Here is a 15,552-nt window from a genome sequence, read left to right as displayed (position 1 = left end):
ACGCCATTAAAAAACTCATTCAAATTGAAATACCTATTAAAATGAAAGCTAATTGAATGTGTCATTGAACCAATTACACTTTATGGCAGCGAGGTGTGAGGTCCACTTGCAAACCAAGATTTCACCCAATGGGACAAACACCAAATTGAAACCATGCATGCAGAGTTCTGTAAGATTCTCCTACATGTCCAGAGGAAAACTACAAACAATGCATGCAGGGCAGAATTAGGCCAATATCCACTAATAATAAAAACAAATTCAGTTTTGACCCTCTCTCATATCACTACCAAGCCCTGCGATGCCAAGAGCTGGTCCTGGGGCTGAGTTCACTAACCTGTTCTACTAACAACACTGAAGCCTCAGGACCAGAACATCCAATCAATCAGAATAAACCAAAGTACAACACAATCAAAACAAATTATTGGGAAACACATGTGTTGATCAGGGCCCCATAGTGTGCAAACCGCTACAATCTTGTAAAAACATGTGTTTAATAAATTATTTGGTGACGTGAATATATTTAGTAAATCCGCTACAATCTCCCAGTACAAGTGTACAATCAGCAAGCTGTTTAGCAGTTACATTGGATAGACCCCGGTGACAATAAATTAATAAAAACCAAAAGCTTACGTTCACCTGGAAAAAGCTCCAGTGTTGGATAACAATAGCCTCTCTGTTTGAGCTGGGTGTTTGAGTAGGCTAAACTAGCTAACTGTATTCTCTAACTAACTCTCGCTCGCTCGCTCTCGCGCTTGTTTCTCCATCATTTTTGAATACATTTATTTGTTCAAAACTGTTCAATTATTGTCTTTCTCTTTGAGTCAACTACTGTAGCTTATGCTTTCAGTACTAGATTCATTCTCTGATTCTTTGATTGGGTGGATTACACGTCAGTTCATTCTGAAAGAGCTCTGATAGGTGGGAGGATGTCCTCCAGAAGAAATCATCATTACTGTGTAAGTCTATGGAAGGGGGTGAGAACAATGAGTCTCCTAGGTTTTGTATTGAAGTCAATGTACCCAGAGGAGGACGGAAGTTAGCTGTCCTCCGGCTACACCATGGCGCTGACCTACAGAGTGCTGTTCATGCTACTGTAGACCTTCACTGTGTTTAATCAATGTTATTACAGTTTTTTCCAACTGCTTACACAAGCTTTCTAAACTGTCTCCTTTTTTTCAAAACTCTACACACAATTCCCAAAACTGCACACACAAAATGCAAAATGCCTCACATCTCCTTAAAAATGTAACACCGCATTCAAAATGCCATAAACACATGTCAGAATGAAGCATTTGCATCAAATGGTAAACACTGCTTTCATAACAGTACATTTTTAGATATAGCATGTAAACATTGTTATTCTAAATCTAAAGCTATTTGGTCTTTCATAGGCTTATATCTACATTTCAATACAATGTTCTACAGTGAAAGTCATCTGCTGAGAGGGGTAACAGGTACACTGTAAACACCAATGTAATGTAGAAACAGAAAATATTTATTAGGCCAAACATTACTGTTGTATACAGTAGCATACAACAAAACCATAAACATGTGGCAGTCACCAGTGTAAGCTACGCTTCATCTCTTCTCCGGCCTGGGTCTGGCCACAATACTTCGTCCACATGACAAGATACGTTTTCTCTTGCCAAACATCGAGGGAAGTATCTCCTAGCGTATCCAACCTTGGACAGAGGAAACCTCTATGTCCCCACATGTGTCCTCCATTGCCTGGAGAAGAGGCATGCAGACAAAGGGTTGGCGATCATACACTTTCACAGCGCCAGGCTGAGAAGAATCCCTCTATGGGATTTAGAAAAGGTGAATATGGGGGTAGGTACAAAACTACAAATTGTGGATGGGTGGCAAACCAGTTTTGGACCAGAACAGCCCGGTGAAAACTAACATTGTCCCATAAAACCACAAATCCAGCAGGCTCCTGATCTGGATCAGGGACAAGCATTGTGTAAATTGTATCCAGAAAAGTGAGCATATGGCCGGTGTTGTACGGACCCAGTGTGGCATTGTGATGGAGGACCCCGTTTTGAGTGATGGCAGCACACATAGTTATATTACCCCCACGCTGTCCAGGGACATTGGTAATTGCCATGTGTCCTATTACATTTCTTCCGCGGCGCCTGGTTTTGGTGAGGTTGAAGCCAACCTCATCCACATAAATAAATTCATGGCGAATTACATGGGCATCCAGCTCCAATACTCTCTGTAACAGACAAAAGGATATACAGATGAGTAAATATGGTCTGAAGTACTGGAAGTAGTGTTGCATACATACCTCTACAAAGTCATGTCGCATATTCTTGACTCTGCCAGAGTTTCTCTCAAATGGCACCTTGTAAAGTTGTTTCATCGTCACTCGGTGCCGTTGGAGGATGCGTTGTGTGGTCGACAGGCTTACAGCATTGATGTTGTTAAATATGGTGTCATTATTCAAGATATTCTCTCTTATCTCTCGAATCCTAATTGTATTGTTGGCCAAAACCATATTTATAATTGCAGTCTCTTGTACATCTGTAAACAAGTGTCCTCATCCTCCATGATGTCTTTGCCTTTCCACTCTGTACAGAATTCAAACACAGTATGTGTTCAGCATAGGAACTGTAAACAATGTACAAAAAAATGTAGTACAGCCTGATAACCAACCTCATTCATTCAATGCAGTGCAGTAAATGGATGGCTTAGAGTTACAAATGTTTATGCAATACTATGCAGTCATATGTATTTTACAGTATATTACTGTAATGCTAAAATAGTCATTAAATAGATGCATACCTGTTCTCATTTCTGAAGGTTCGAATTATGGACGCCACTGTAAATCGACTCAAGTTGGGCTGGACTCTCAGTCCGGCCTCTCTCATGGTCAAACCGTGGTTGATCACATGATCAACAAGTGTTGCCCTAATCTCATCAGCGATGGCTCTCCTTCCTTCTCTTCATGCTCTCTGTCGATTGTTGGCATCCATTGTTCAAAACAGGTAATCTGACCTTTGACCTATTTGACCTATTTATAGGCCTATACTACAGTAAAGCAGTGATTGGTTAGTGATCAGTTAAGCTATTAGTGTTTGCACATGTGAGGAGTGTGTGTGTGACCTGGTGAATAAGTGTAGCATTTTGATTGGTTGTGTTTGGAAAAGGAAAGCAAGTCACTTCCTGTTAGATTTTTTTGGTGTTTTAGGTAGAGACTTGTGTGTAGTGTTTTGAAGAAAAAAAAGTGTTTTATGCTATTGACAACTGAGTCCTGAGAAATAGCTTATGGTTTTGATTATCTGGTGTGTAGTTTAGCACTTTGAGTGAGAGGTTTCAAAAATCGTGTGACATGAAAAGATTTTGTGTGTAAGCAGTTGGAAACAAACTGTATTTTACACGTGTTATTATTTGGTGACATTAATATATTAAATTTTATCTAGAAAGGAACACTTTTTTTTAAAGGTTTCACTATGGATTCATATTTGAAATTGATCCTCCTCTTCCTCCTCTTCCTCCTCTGAGGAGTCTCCACAGCGCACTCTATAGGGAATAGGGCTCTGGTCTAAAGTAGTGCACTCTATAGGGAATAGGGCTCTGGTCTAAAGTAGTGCACTCTATAGGGAATAGGGCTCTGGTCTAAAGTAGTGCACTATATAGGGAATAGGGTTCTGGTCTAAAGTAGTGCACTCTATAGGGAATAGGGCTCTGGTCTAAAGTAGTGCACTATATAGGGAATAGGGCTCTGGTCTAAAGTAGTGCACTATATAGGGAATAGGGTTCTGGTCTAAAGTAGTGCACTATATAGGGAATAGGGCTCTGGTCTAAAGTAGTGCACTATATAGGGAATAGGGCTCTGGTCTAAAGTAGTGCACTATATAGGGAATAGGGCTCTGGTCTAAAGTAGTGCACTATATAGGGAATAGGGCTCTGGTCTAAAGTAGTGCACTATATAGGGAATAGGGCTCTGGTCTAAAGTAGTGCACTATATAGGGAATAGGGCTCTGGTCTAAAGTAGTGCACTATATAGGGAATTGGGCTCTGGTCTAAAGTAGTGCACTATATAGGGAATTGGGCTCTGGTCTAAAGTAGTGCACTATATAGGGAATTGGGCTCTGGTCTAAAGTAGTGCACTATATAGGGAATTGGGCTCTGGTCTAAAGTAGTGCACTATATAGGGAATAGGGCTCTGGTCTAAAGTAGTGCACTATATAGGGAATAGTTCTCTGGTCTAAAGTAGTGCACTCTATAGGGAATAGGGCTCTGGTCTAAAGTAGTGCACTCTATAGGGAATAGGGCTCTGGTCTAAAGTAGTGCACTATATAGGGAATAGGGTGCCATTTTGGATGCACAGAGAGCATCAGAGGGTCCTCACACTGTGTGCTAATGATTAGCGAGGTGCCTGTCTGATAAAGATCGTTAAAGATGTGGTTGGGTTTCATAGGCCTTGGTTGCAGGGTCATCAAAGCTGACAGACGTATGTTGACTGCTGCTGAAGACACTCTGTGATAGTTACTTTGCTGGCAGTGTGTGTGTGTTTACATTTCTGTGTTTTTCAATTCTCTCTCTCTCTCTCTCTCTCTCTCTGTCTCTCTCTCTCTCTCTCTCTCTCTCTCTCTCTCTCAAATAACCTGTTATGACAGACCAGCTGAATTAAGACCATTGCTCTGCACACACTCACACACTGAGTTTTGGATGAACAATGAGGTGGATAATATATATCTTGTCTCCATGTCTAGATCAGACGGCAGTCTGAGGTAAGACTAAGTGGGGATGGGTGTGTCTCTTTGTCAACAACAGCTGGTATGCAATCTCTAATATCAAGGAAGGTCCTGCTCTCCATGCTATTTTCCAAGAGAGTTGTCATCTATATTTTCCGTAGCTGTCTATCTACCACAACAAACCAATGCTTTAAGATCGCACTAAATGAGCTGTAAGCAAACAAGAAAATGCTGCGCTCTAGTGTACAGTGATTTTAATGCAGGGAAACTGAAATCCCATTCTACCTCATTTTTACCAACATGTCACCTCTGTGACAAGAAGGCGACAATACTCTTGATCATCTTTACTCCACACATTGAAATTGAATGTTATTCCTCACCCTCCCTTTGATTTCTAAATACAAGCAAAAACTCAAACAGGAAGTACCAGCACTTAATAAGGAAGTGGTCCGATGAAGCGGTTGCTAAGCTACAGGATTGGTTCACTAGCACAGAGTGGAATATGTTCCAGGATTCATCCAATAACATTGAAGAGTACACCACATCAGTCACCGGAATCATAAATAAGTGCATTGACGACATCGTCCCCACAGTGGCCGTACGTACATATCCCAACCAGAAACCTTGGATTACAGGCAACATCTGCACTGAACTAAAGGTCAGCTGCCGCTTTCAAGGAGGTCGACACTAATTTGGACGCTAATAGGACCTCAAACTAGCCATCAAACAGGCAAAGCATCAATACAGGACTAAAATTGAATCCTACTACGTCGACTCTGGTGCTCTTCAGATGTAGCAGGGCTTTTAAACTATCAGGGATTACAAAGGGAAACCCAGTCGCAAACCTACCAGACAAGCTAAATTCCTTCTATGCTCACTTCGAGGCAAGCAACACTGAACCATGTATGAGAGCACCAGCTGTTCCAGACAACTATGAGTAAGACCTTTAAACAGGTTAACATTCACAAGGTCGTGGGGCCAGATGGAATATCAGGAAGTGTGCTCAGAGCATGCGCTGACCAGCTGGCAAGTGTCTTCACTGACATGTTCAACCTTTCCCTGACTGTAATACTGTACCTACATGTTTCAAGCAGACCACCATAGTCCCTGTGCCCAAGAACGCCAAGGTAACCTGTATAAATAGCAATCGCACCGTAGCACTCACATCTGTAGCCATGAAATGCTTTGACAGGCTGATCATGGATCATATCAACAGCATCATCCCAGACACCCTGGACAGACTCCATTTCCATAACACTCCCAACAGATCCAAAGAAGACGCAATCATTATTGCACTCCACACTGCCCTCTCCCAATTGGCTAAGAGGAACAACTATGTGAGAATGTTGTTCATTGACTACAGCTCAGCATTTAACACCATAGTGCAATCCAAGCTCATCATCAAGCTCAGGACCATGGGACTGAACATCTCCATCTGCAACTGGATCCTGGACTTCCTGATGGGCTGCCCCCAGGTGGTGAGGGATCCTGGACTTCCTGACGGGCCGCCCCCAGGTGGTGAGGGATCCTGGACTTCCTGATGGGCCGCCCCCAGGTTTTGAGGGATCCTGGACTTCCTGACGGGCAGACCCCAGGGGGTGAGGGATCCTGGACTTCCTGACGGGCAGACCCCAGGTGGTGAGGGATCCTGGACTTCCTGACGGGCCGCCCCCAGGTGGTGAGGGATCCTGGAGGGACGGGCAGACCCCAGGTGGTGAGGGATCCTGGACTTCCTGACGGGCCGCCCCCAGGTGGTGAGGGATCCTGGAGGGACGGGCAGATCCCAGGTGGTGAGGGATCCTGGACTTCCTGACGGGCAGACCCCAGGTGGTGAGGGATCCTGGACTTCCTGACGGGCAGACCCCAGGTGGTGAGGGATCCTGGACTTCCTGACGGGCCGCCCCCAGGTGGTGAGGGATCCTGGAGGGACGGGCAGACCACAGGTGGTGAGGGATCCTGGAGAGACGGGCAGCCCCCAGGTGGTGAGGGATCCTGGAGGGACGGGCAGCCCCCAGGTGGTGAGGGATCCTGGAGGGACGGGCAGCCCCCAGGTGGTGAGGGAAGGCAACAACACGTCCGCCCCAGGGGTTCCTCATGGTGCCTAGTCCCCTCCTGTTCTCACCCAAGACTGAGCGGCCGCGCACAACTCCAACACCATCATTCAGTTTGCTGACAACAAGACAGTGGTAGGCCTGATCACCAATGACGATGAGACAGCCTTTATCTCTCTTAACCATTCTTTCCATCTCTCTACTTACCTTTTTTTCTCTCTCTCTATTGCTCTCTCTCTCGTTCTCTTTCTTTCGTTCTCCCTCTCTCGTTCTCCCTCTCTCGTTCTCGTTCTCCCTCTCTCGTTCTCCCTCTCCCTCTCTCCCTCTCCCGTTCTCCCTCGTTCTCCCTCTCTCGTTCTCCCTCTCTCGTTCTCCCTCTCTCGTTCTCTTTTTCTCTCTCTCTCGTTCTCCCTCTCTCGTTCTCTTTTTCTCTTTCTCGTTCTCCCTCTCTCGTTCTCTTTTTCTCTTTCTCGTTCTCCCTCTCTCATTCTCCCTCTCTCGTTCTCTTTTTCTCTCTCTCGTTCTCCCTCTCTCGTTCTCTTTTTCTCTTTCTTGTTCTTCCTCTCGTTCTCCCTCTCTCGTTCTCCCTCTCTCATTCTCTCTCATTCTCCCTCTCTCGTTCTCTGTTTCTCTTGTTCTCCCTCTCTCATTCTCACTCTCTCTCCTTCCACACACACACACACACACACACACACACACACACACACACACACACACACACACACACACACACACACACACACACACACACACACACACACACACACAGACAGACAGAGAGAGAGAGACACACACACAGCACAGCATATGTAGCGTTTCCATATATACGGGCTGTAATGATATTAGCGCAAGCTGATTAGCGAAGTGAACATTATGTCAAAGACAAGATAGTACAATACCCTACTGTAGGGGAGATAGTTCAGGTTCAAGTAAGGGGATATACACACACACACATACACACGCACGCACACACACACACACACACACACACACACACACACACACACACGCGCACACACACACGCGCACACACACGCGCACACACACACTTTCCTGGAAACCTGTAAGCCCTTGATAGATTGTGCTGACTAGGCCCTTGTAGCCTTGACCATACATTGCATGAAAAGATAAGAGGAGATGTTTATCTCCCTGGTCAGATTAATAGGTTAAACCCTTAGAGGGGATTAGCACATGGGCTGAGTCCCAAATGGTACCCTGACCCAATTCCCTCCATTGTGAGCTATATTCCTATTGGCCCTGGTCATAAGTAGTGCTCTATGTAGGGAATAGGGTGCTATTTGGGATACAAGACTCTGTAAGTAGAAAACATAAATACACCCTGATGGGTATACACACACACACACACACACACACACACACACACACACACACACACACACACTCCTACACTGATGACTTGAGCAGATCTCTATCTGACTATTGTTTTGGTCACTGCATTTTATCAACACACACACACACACATACACACACACACACACACACACACACACACACACACATACACATACACATACACATACACACACACACACACACACACACACACACACACACACACACACACACACACACACACACACACACACACAGAGCTCAAATGATCATCATGGGAACCACTTTGAATGGATACAGATTCTGCTGCTAAAGTATAACTGTATGGAAAATCTCTCTCTACATTTCTCTCCCTCTTCCCCTCTCTCTCTCTCTCTCTCACCCCATTTCACCTCACGCTTGTCCTCGTTACCCAACTCAGCTGTTGTTTTGAATGTCGCTGCCAACTCTATCGTTTCAGAGAGCGGAGGAGGAAAGCAGGAGAGGGGCGAGGAGATTAGGAGGGGAGGAGAGAAGGAGGAGTGGAGGAAAGTATTAGAGAGAGTTCATGTGAGTTCATGGTGAGCGAGACAGAAAGAGAAAAGACACAGAGAGAGAATAGACACAGAACGAGAATAGACACAGAACGAGAATAGACACAGAAAGAGAATAGACACAGAAAGAAAATAGAGACAGAACGAGAATAGAGGAGAATCATGCTGAGACAGAGATAGATACATAAGAAAGAAACATATGCAGACCAGAGACAGATTCAAATACGAGAGAGAGCAACAACAGTAAAGTGAAGTGGATCGTAGGCCTACTGCGGGAGGGTTGTGGTGTTCTGTACAGCAGGGTAGCATGAGGAGGGTTGTGGTGTTCTGTACAGCAGGGTAGCATGATGAGGGTTGTGATGTTCTGTACAGCAGGGTAGCATGAGGAGGGTTGTGGTGTTCTGTACAGCAGGGTAGCATGAGGAGGGTTGTGGTGTTCTGTACAGCAGGGTAGCATGAAGAGGGTTGTGATGTTCTGTACAGCAGGGTAGCATGAGGAGTGTTGTGGTGTTCTGTACAACAGGGTAGCATGAGGAGGGTTGTGATGTTCTGTACAGCAGGGTAGCATGAGGAGGGTTGTGGTGTTCTGTACAGCAGGGTAGCATGAGGAGTGTTGTGGTGTTCTGTACAGCAGGGTAGCATGAGGAGTGTTGTGGTGTTCTGTGCAGCAGGGTAGCATGAGGAGGGTTGTGGTGTTCTGTACAGCAGGGTAGCATGAGGAGGGTTGTGGTGTTCTGTACAGCAGGGTAGCATGAGGAGGGTTGTGATGTTCTGTACAGCAGGGTAGCATGAGGAGGGTTGTGGTGTTCTGTACAGCAGGGTAGCATGAGGAGGGTTGTGGTGTTCTGTACAGCAGGGTAGCATGAAGAGGGTTGTGATGTTCTGTACAGCAGGGTAGCATGAGGAGTGTTGTGGTGTTCTGTACAGCAGGGTAGCATGAGGAGGGTTGTGGTGTTCTGTACAGCAGGGTAGCATGAGGAGGGTTGTGGTGTTCTGCACAGCAGGGTAGCATGAGGAGGGTTGTGATGTTCTGTACAGCAGGGTAGCATGAGGAGTGTTGTGGTGTTCTGTATAGCAGGGTAGCATGAGGAGGGTTGTGGTGTTCTGTACTGCAGGGTAGCATGAGGAGGGTTGTGATGTTCTGTACAGCAGGGTAGCATGAGGAGTGTTGTGGTGTTCTGTACAGCAGGGTAGCATGAGGAGTGTTGTGGTGTTCTGTACAGCAGGGTAGCATGAGGAGGGTTGTGGTGTTCTGTACAGCAGGGTAGCATGAGGAGGGTTGTGATGTTCTGTACAGCAGGGTAGCATGAGGAGGGTTGTGGTGTTCTGTACAGCAGGGTAGCATGAAGAGGGTTGTGATGTTCTGTACAGCAGGGTAGCATGAGGAGGGTTGTGGTGTTCTGTACAGCAGGGTAGCATGAAGAGGGTTGTGGTGTTCTGTACAGCAGGGTAGCATGAGGAGTGTTGTGATGTTCTGTACAGCAGGGTAGCATGAGGAGGGTTGTATCACTGTGTTTTGCTCTTGGCTACACCTAGCAGTGTCTGCCATATTGACACAGTGACATGAAACACATTTAAATCTGCCCGTTGAGTACAGGGTTTTAACAGTACACACTGGAGACAGCCATGCCTGTATATGTCCGTCTGTTTGACCATGGATATACCAGTGTATGTATGTGGGATATGTGGGACTCTAGCATCCCACCTGGCCGAAAGCCAGAGAAAATGCCGAGCGCCAAGATCAAATATATTGCAATAAAAATCTAACTTTCATGAAATCACACGTGATTTAAAGCTACACCTGTTGTGAATCCAGCCAACATGTCAGATTTCACAAAGGCTTTACCCGCGAAAGCAAACGATGCTATTATCTGGGGATAGCACCTCCTTAAACAAAAGAGAGAAAACATATTTCAACCCAAAAATAAGGCAGTTTAAACCATTTTTTCAGATTTCACAAAATACTGTATTTCCTCAGGCCCCTACTCCAACACAACCAAATATCTACAGTACAAAATCCATGTCTATGTGTGTGTATAGTGTGTATGTTATTGTGTGTGTGTGTTTATGCCTATGTTTATGTTGGTTCACAATCCCCGCTGTTCCATAATGTGCATTTTTATCTGTTTCTTAAATAAAATATTACTGCTTGCATCAGTTACTTGATGTGGAATGGAGTTCCATGTAGTCATGGCTCTATGTAGTGCTGTTTTCCTCCCCTAGTCTGTGCTGGACTTGGGGACTGTGAAGAGACCTCTGGTGGCATGTCTTGTGGGGTATGCATGGGTGTCCGAGCTGTGTGCCAGTAGTTTAGACAGACAGCTGGGTGCGTTCAACATGTCAATACCTCTCATAAATACAAGCAGTGATGAAGTCAATCTCTCCTCCACTTTGAGCCAAGAGAGATTGCCATACATATTATTTATGTTAGCTCTTTGTGTACATCCAAGGGCCGGCCGTGCTGCCCTGTTCTGAACCAATTGCAATTTTCGTAAGTCTTTTTTTTGTGGCTCCTGACCACACGACTGAACAGTAGTCCAGGTGCGACAAAGCCAGGGCCTCTAGGATGGTGCTGTTAAGAAGGTAGAGCAGTGCTTAATTATGGACAGACTTCTCCCCATCTTAGCTACTGTTGTATCAATGTGTTTTTACCATGACAGTTCACAATCCAGGGTTACTCCAAGCAGTTTAGTCACCTCAACTTGCTGATTTTCCACATTATTTATTACAAGATTTAGTTGAGGTTTAGGGTTTAGTGAATGATTTGTCCCAAATACAATGCTTTTAGTTTTAGAAATATTTAGGACTAACTCATTCCTTGCCACCCACTCTGAAACTAACTGCAGCTCTTTCAGCTCTTTCTAAAGTGTTGTCGTCATTTCAGTCGCTGTAGTAGCTAACACGTATAGTGTTGAGTCATTTCAGTCGCTGTAGTAGCTAACACGTATAGTGTTGAGTCATTTCAGTCGCTGTAGTAGCTAACACGTATAGTGTTGAGTCATTTCAGTCACTGTAGTAGCTAACACGTATAGTGTTGCGTCATTGTATACATAGACACACAGGCTTTAGCCTAGTGGAATGTCATTAGTAAAGAGTGAAAAAGTAAGGGGCCTAGACAGCTGCCCTGGGGAATTCCTGATTCTACCTGGATTATGTTGGAAAGGCTCCCATTAAAGAACACCCTCTGTGTTCTGTTAGACAGGTAACTCTTAATTAACCTCTCTGGGATATGTGGGACGCTAGCGTAAAATGCAGAGCGCCAAATTCAAACAAATTACTATAAAAATCAAACTTTCATGAAATCACACATGTAAGATACCAAATTAAAGCTAAACGATGCTATTATCTGAGGATAGCACCTTCGTAAACAAAAGAGCGAAAACATATTTCATTCCTGCAGGCGCGACACAGAACGCAGAAATAAAAATAAAAATCATGCCTTACCTTTGACGAGCTTCTTCTGTTGACACTCCAATATGTCCCATAAACATCACAAATGGTCCTTTTGTTCGATTAATTCCATCCATAAATGTCAATTTATTTGGCGCGTTTGATCAAGAAAAACACTGGTTCCAACTTGCGCAACGTGACTACAAAATATCTCAAAAGTTACCTGTAAACTTTGCCAAAACATTTCAAACTACTTTTGTAATACAACTTTAGGTATTTTTTTAAAGTGAATAATCGATAACATTGAAGACGGGATGATCTGTGTTCAATACAGGAAGAAAACAAACTGAAGCTACCTTTCTGGTCACGCGCCTCTAACAAACAGTACACTTGAAGTGACTCTCGTTATAAACAGGGCTACTTCTTCATTTACACAAAGGAAAAACCTCAACCAATTTTTTAAGATATGATAACAAGTAGTGGAATCGGTAGGAACTGCAAGAAGGTCCCTTAGAAATCTGGATTCCCAATGAAATCTCATTGAAAAAAGAGTGACCTCAAAAAAAACATCTGAATGGTTTGTCCTCGGGGTTTCGCCTGCTAAATAAGATCTGTTATACTCACAGACATGATTCAAACTTCAGAGTGTTTTCTATCCAAATCTACTAATAATATGCATATCTTATCTTCTGGGGATGAGTAGCAGGCAGTTGAATTTGGGCATGCATTTCATCCGGACATGAAAATACTGCCACCTGTCACCAAGAAGTTAAAGTAAAATAGCATTGTACCTGGTCAAACACTATTTTTTACAAAAGTTTACTAAGTAACAGGCTGATTGGTTGGCTATTTGAGCCAGTAAAGGTGGCTTTACTAGTCTTAGATAGCGGAATTACTTTTGCTTTCTTCCAAGTCTGGGGGCATACATTCTCTAGTAGGCTTCAATTGAAAATTTGCCAAATATGAGTGGCAATATCGTCCGCTATTATCCTCAGTCATTTTCCAAATGGTAAACCCTGTTGACTTTGTCATTGTTCAGAGACAACAATATTTTTTTCACCTCTACCACACTCACTTTACAGATTTGAAATTACAATGCTTGTCTTTCATAGTTAGATCGGTTATACTTGGATGTGTAGTGTCAGCGTCTGTTGCTGGCATGTCATGCTTAAGTTTGCTAATCTTGCCAATGAAAAAATCATTAAAGTAGTTGGCAATATCAGTTGGTTTTGTGATGAATGAGCCATCCGATTTAATGAATGATGGAGCTGAGTTTGCCTTTTTTTCCTAAATGTAATTTAAGGTGCTCCAAAGAGTTTTACTATCATTCCTTAAATAATTTATCTTTAGTGTAGATTCTTCTTCTTTTTATTCAGTTTAGTCACATGATTTCTCAATTTGCAGAACATATGTCAATCGGTTGTTGAGACAGACTTATTTGCCGTTCCTTCTGCCTCATCCCTCTCAACCATACCATTTTTAAATTCGTCATCAATCCACAGGGATTTAACAGTCATTTTTCTTATTGAGTGAATCTATATCTGTCTGTCTGTCTGTCTGTCTGTCTGTCTGTCTGTCTGTCTGTCTGTCTGTCTGTCTGTCTTAACATGGTCATACCAGTCTCTTAATATTACATACAGTATCAATCTATAATCAGTCTCTCATACTCTCCCTCCCTCCCTGTCTCTCTCTCTCTCTCTCTCTCTCTCTCTCTCTCTCTCTCTCTCCTACTCTCCCTCCCCCTCTCTCTCTCTCTCCTACCCTCCCTCCCTCCCTCCCTCCCTGTCTCTCTCTCTCTCCTACTCTCCCTCCCCCTCTCTCTCTCTCTCCTAACCTCCCTCCCTCCCTCCCTCTCCCTCTCCTACCCTTCCACCCTCCCTCCCTCTCTCTCCTACCCTTCCACTCTCTCTCCCTCTCTCTCTCTCTCTCTCTCTCTCTCTCTCTCTCTCCTACTCCCTCCCTCCTACCCTCACCTTTGCTTTCTCCCTCTCTCTGTCTATCTCGCTACAGTGAAAACATATTTCTTCCCTTTAGTATTGTAGTTACCGTATATTTAGTATTCTAGATAGTATATTTAGTATTTTAGATACTGTATATTTAGTATTTTAGATACTGTATATTTAGTATTTTAGATACTGTATATTAGAAGTATTTTCTCTCCTCTTATCCTTCATCTCCTAACATCTGCACACTCAGCAGTCTGTTGAATTTCTGGATCTGGGAAAAGAATAGACAGTTTCCCTAGCAACTGGTTTCCATGGCAGCAGTCTCCTCTTCCCATTCCCAGCTGCAGTTGTGCCTCAGTCCCAATCTTCATTGGTTCTCAATTCCTGTCCAGTCCCGATCATCAACCCACTCGTTCCAGGAAAACCAAGATCCCATTTCAAAACCAACATGGACATGGAAACAGACACACACACATGGGATGATTGCACATAAATGCACACACACACACACACACACACACACACACACACACACACACACACACACACACACACTGAAACACACACACTGAAACACACACACACACAGACTATGGAACATGACAGGCTGTCTGATTTCATCAGTGGGTGGTTTTTGGGATGAGCTGGGAACAGCCTATATGTTAACACAGTCTCTCTGGGATGAACTGGGAACAGCCTACATGTTAACACAGTCTCTCTGGGATGAACTGGGAACAGCCTACATGTTAACACAGTCTCTCTGGGATGAACTTGGAACAGCCTACATGTTAACACAGTCTCTCTGGGATGAACTGGGAACAGCCTACATGTTAAAACAGTCTCTCTGGGATGAACTGGGAACAGCCTACATGTTAACACAGTCTCTCTGGGATGAACTGGGAACAGCCTACATGTTAACACAGTCTCTCTGGGATGAACTGGGAACAGCCTACATGTTAACACAGTCTCTCTGGGATGAACTGGGAACAGCCTACATGTTAACACAGTCTCTCTGGGGGAGAGTGGGGGAATATGTTCCAAATGGAACCCAATTCCTTATTTTGTACACTACTTTTGACAAGGGCCCATAGGGTGGTAGTACACTATGCAGGGAATAAGGTGCCGTTTGGGACGCAAACAGAAACTGGGAACAAGAGACCCAACAGCCCCATGGGGACGAGTGGAGGAACAGAGGGAGGAATGGGAGACGATGAAGGGATGACGAGTGAGACTATTTGTCCCCATGTATTTGAGATCGAAAGAAGGGAGCTGGAGGACAGACTCAACTCCAGCCACTTTAATAATGGGAATTGATGGGAAATGATATAAATATATCACTAGCCACTTTAAACAATGCTACCTTATATAATGTTACTTACCCTACATTATTCATCTCATATGCATACGTATATACTGTACTCTATCATCGACTGTATTCTTATGTAATACATGTATCACTAGCCACTTTAACTATGCCACTTTGTTTACATACTCAGAAACCCTCATGATAAACGACAGGCTAACTGTAGTCTGGACACACACAGAAACCTTCATGATAGACAACAGGCTAACTGTA

At 44.1% G+C, this 15,552-nt stretch overlaps 1 long non-coding RNA gene across 1 annotated transcript in view; it reads left to right on the top strand.

The window, feature by feature from the left end:
• LOC149970189 (uncharacterized) overlaps positions 1–15,552 on the top strand; it is a 363,175-nt gene that overhangs the window by 122,250 nt on the left and 225,373 nt on the right. The gene's annotated exons all lie outside the window — the stretch shown is intronic.

This window comes from Oncorhynchus mykiss, chromosome 30, assembly GCF_057628025.1.
Source record: "Oncorhynchus mykiss isolate SJ-2025 chromosome 30, ASM5762802v1, whole genome shotgun sequence".
NCBI lineage: Eukaryota > Metazoa > Chordata > Actinopteri > Salmoniformes > Salmonidae > Oncorhynchus > Oncorhynchus mykiss.
The sequence above is the reverse complement of the archived record's forward strand: the minus strand, read 5'-3'. Positions and strand labels throughout refer to the sequence as shown.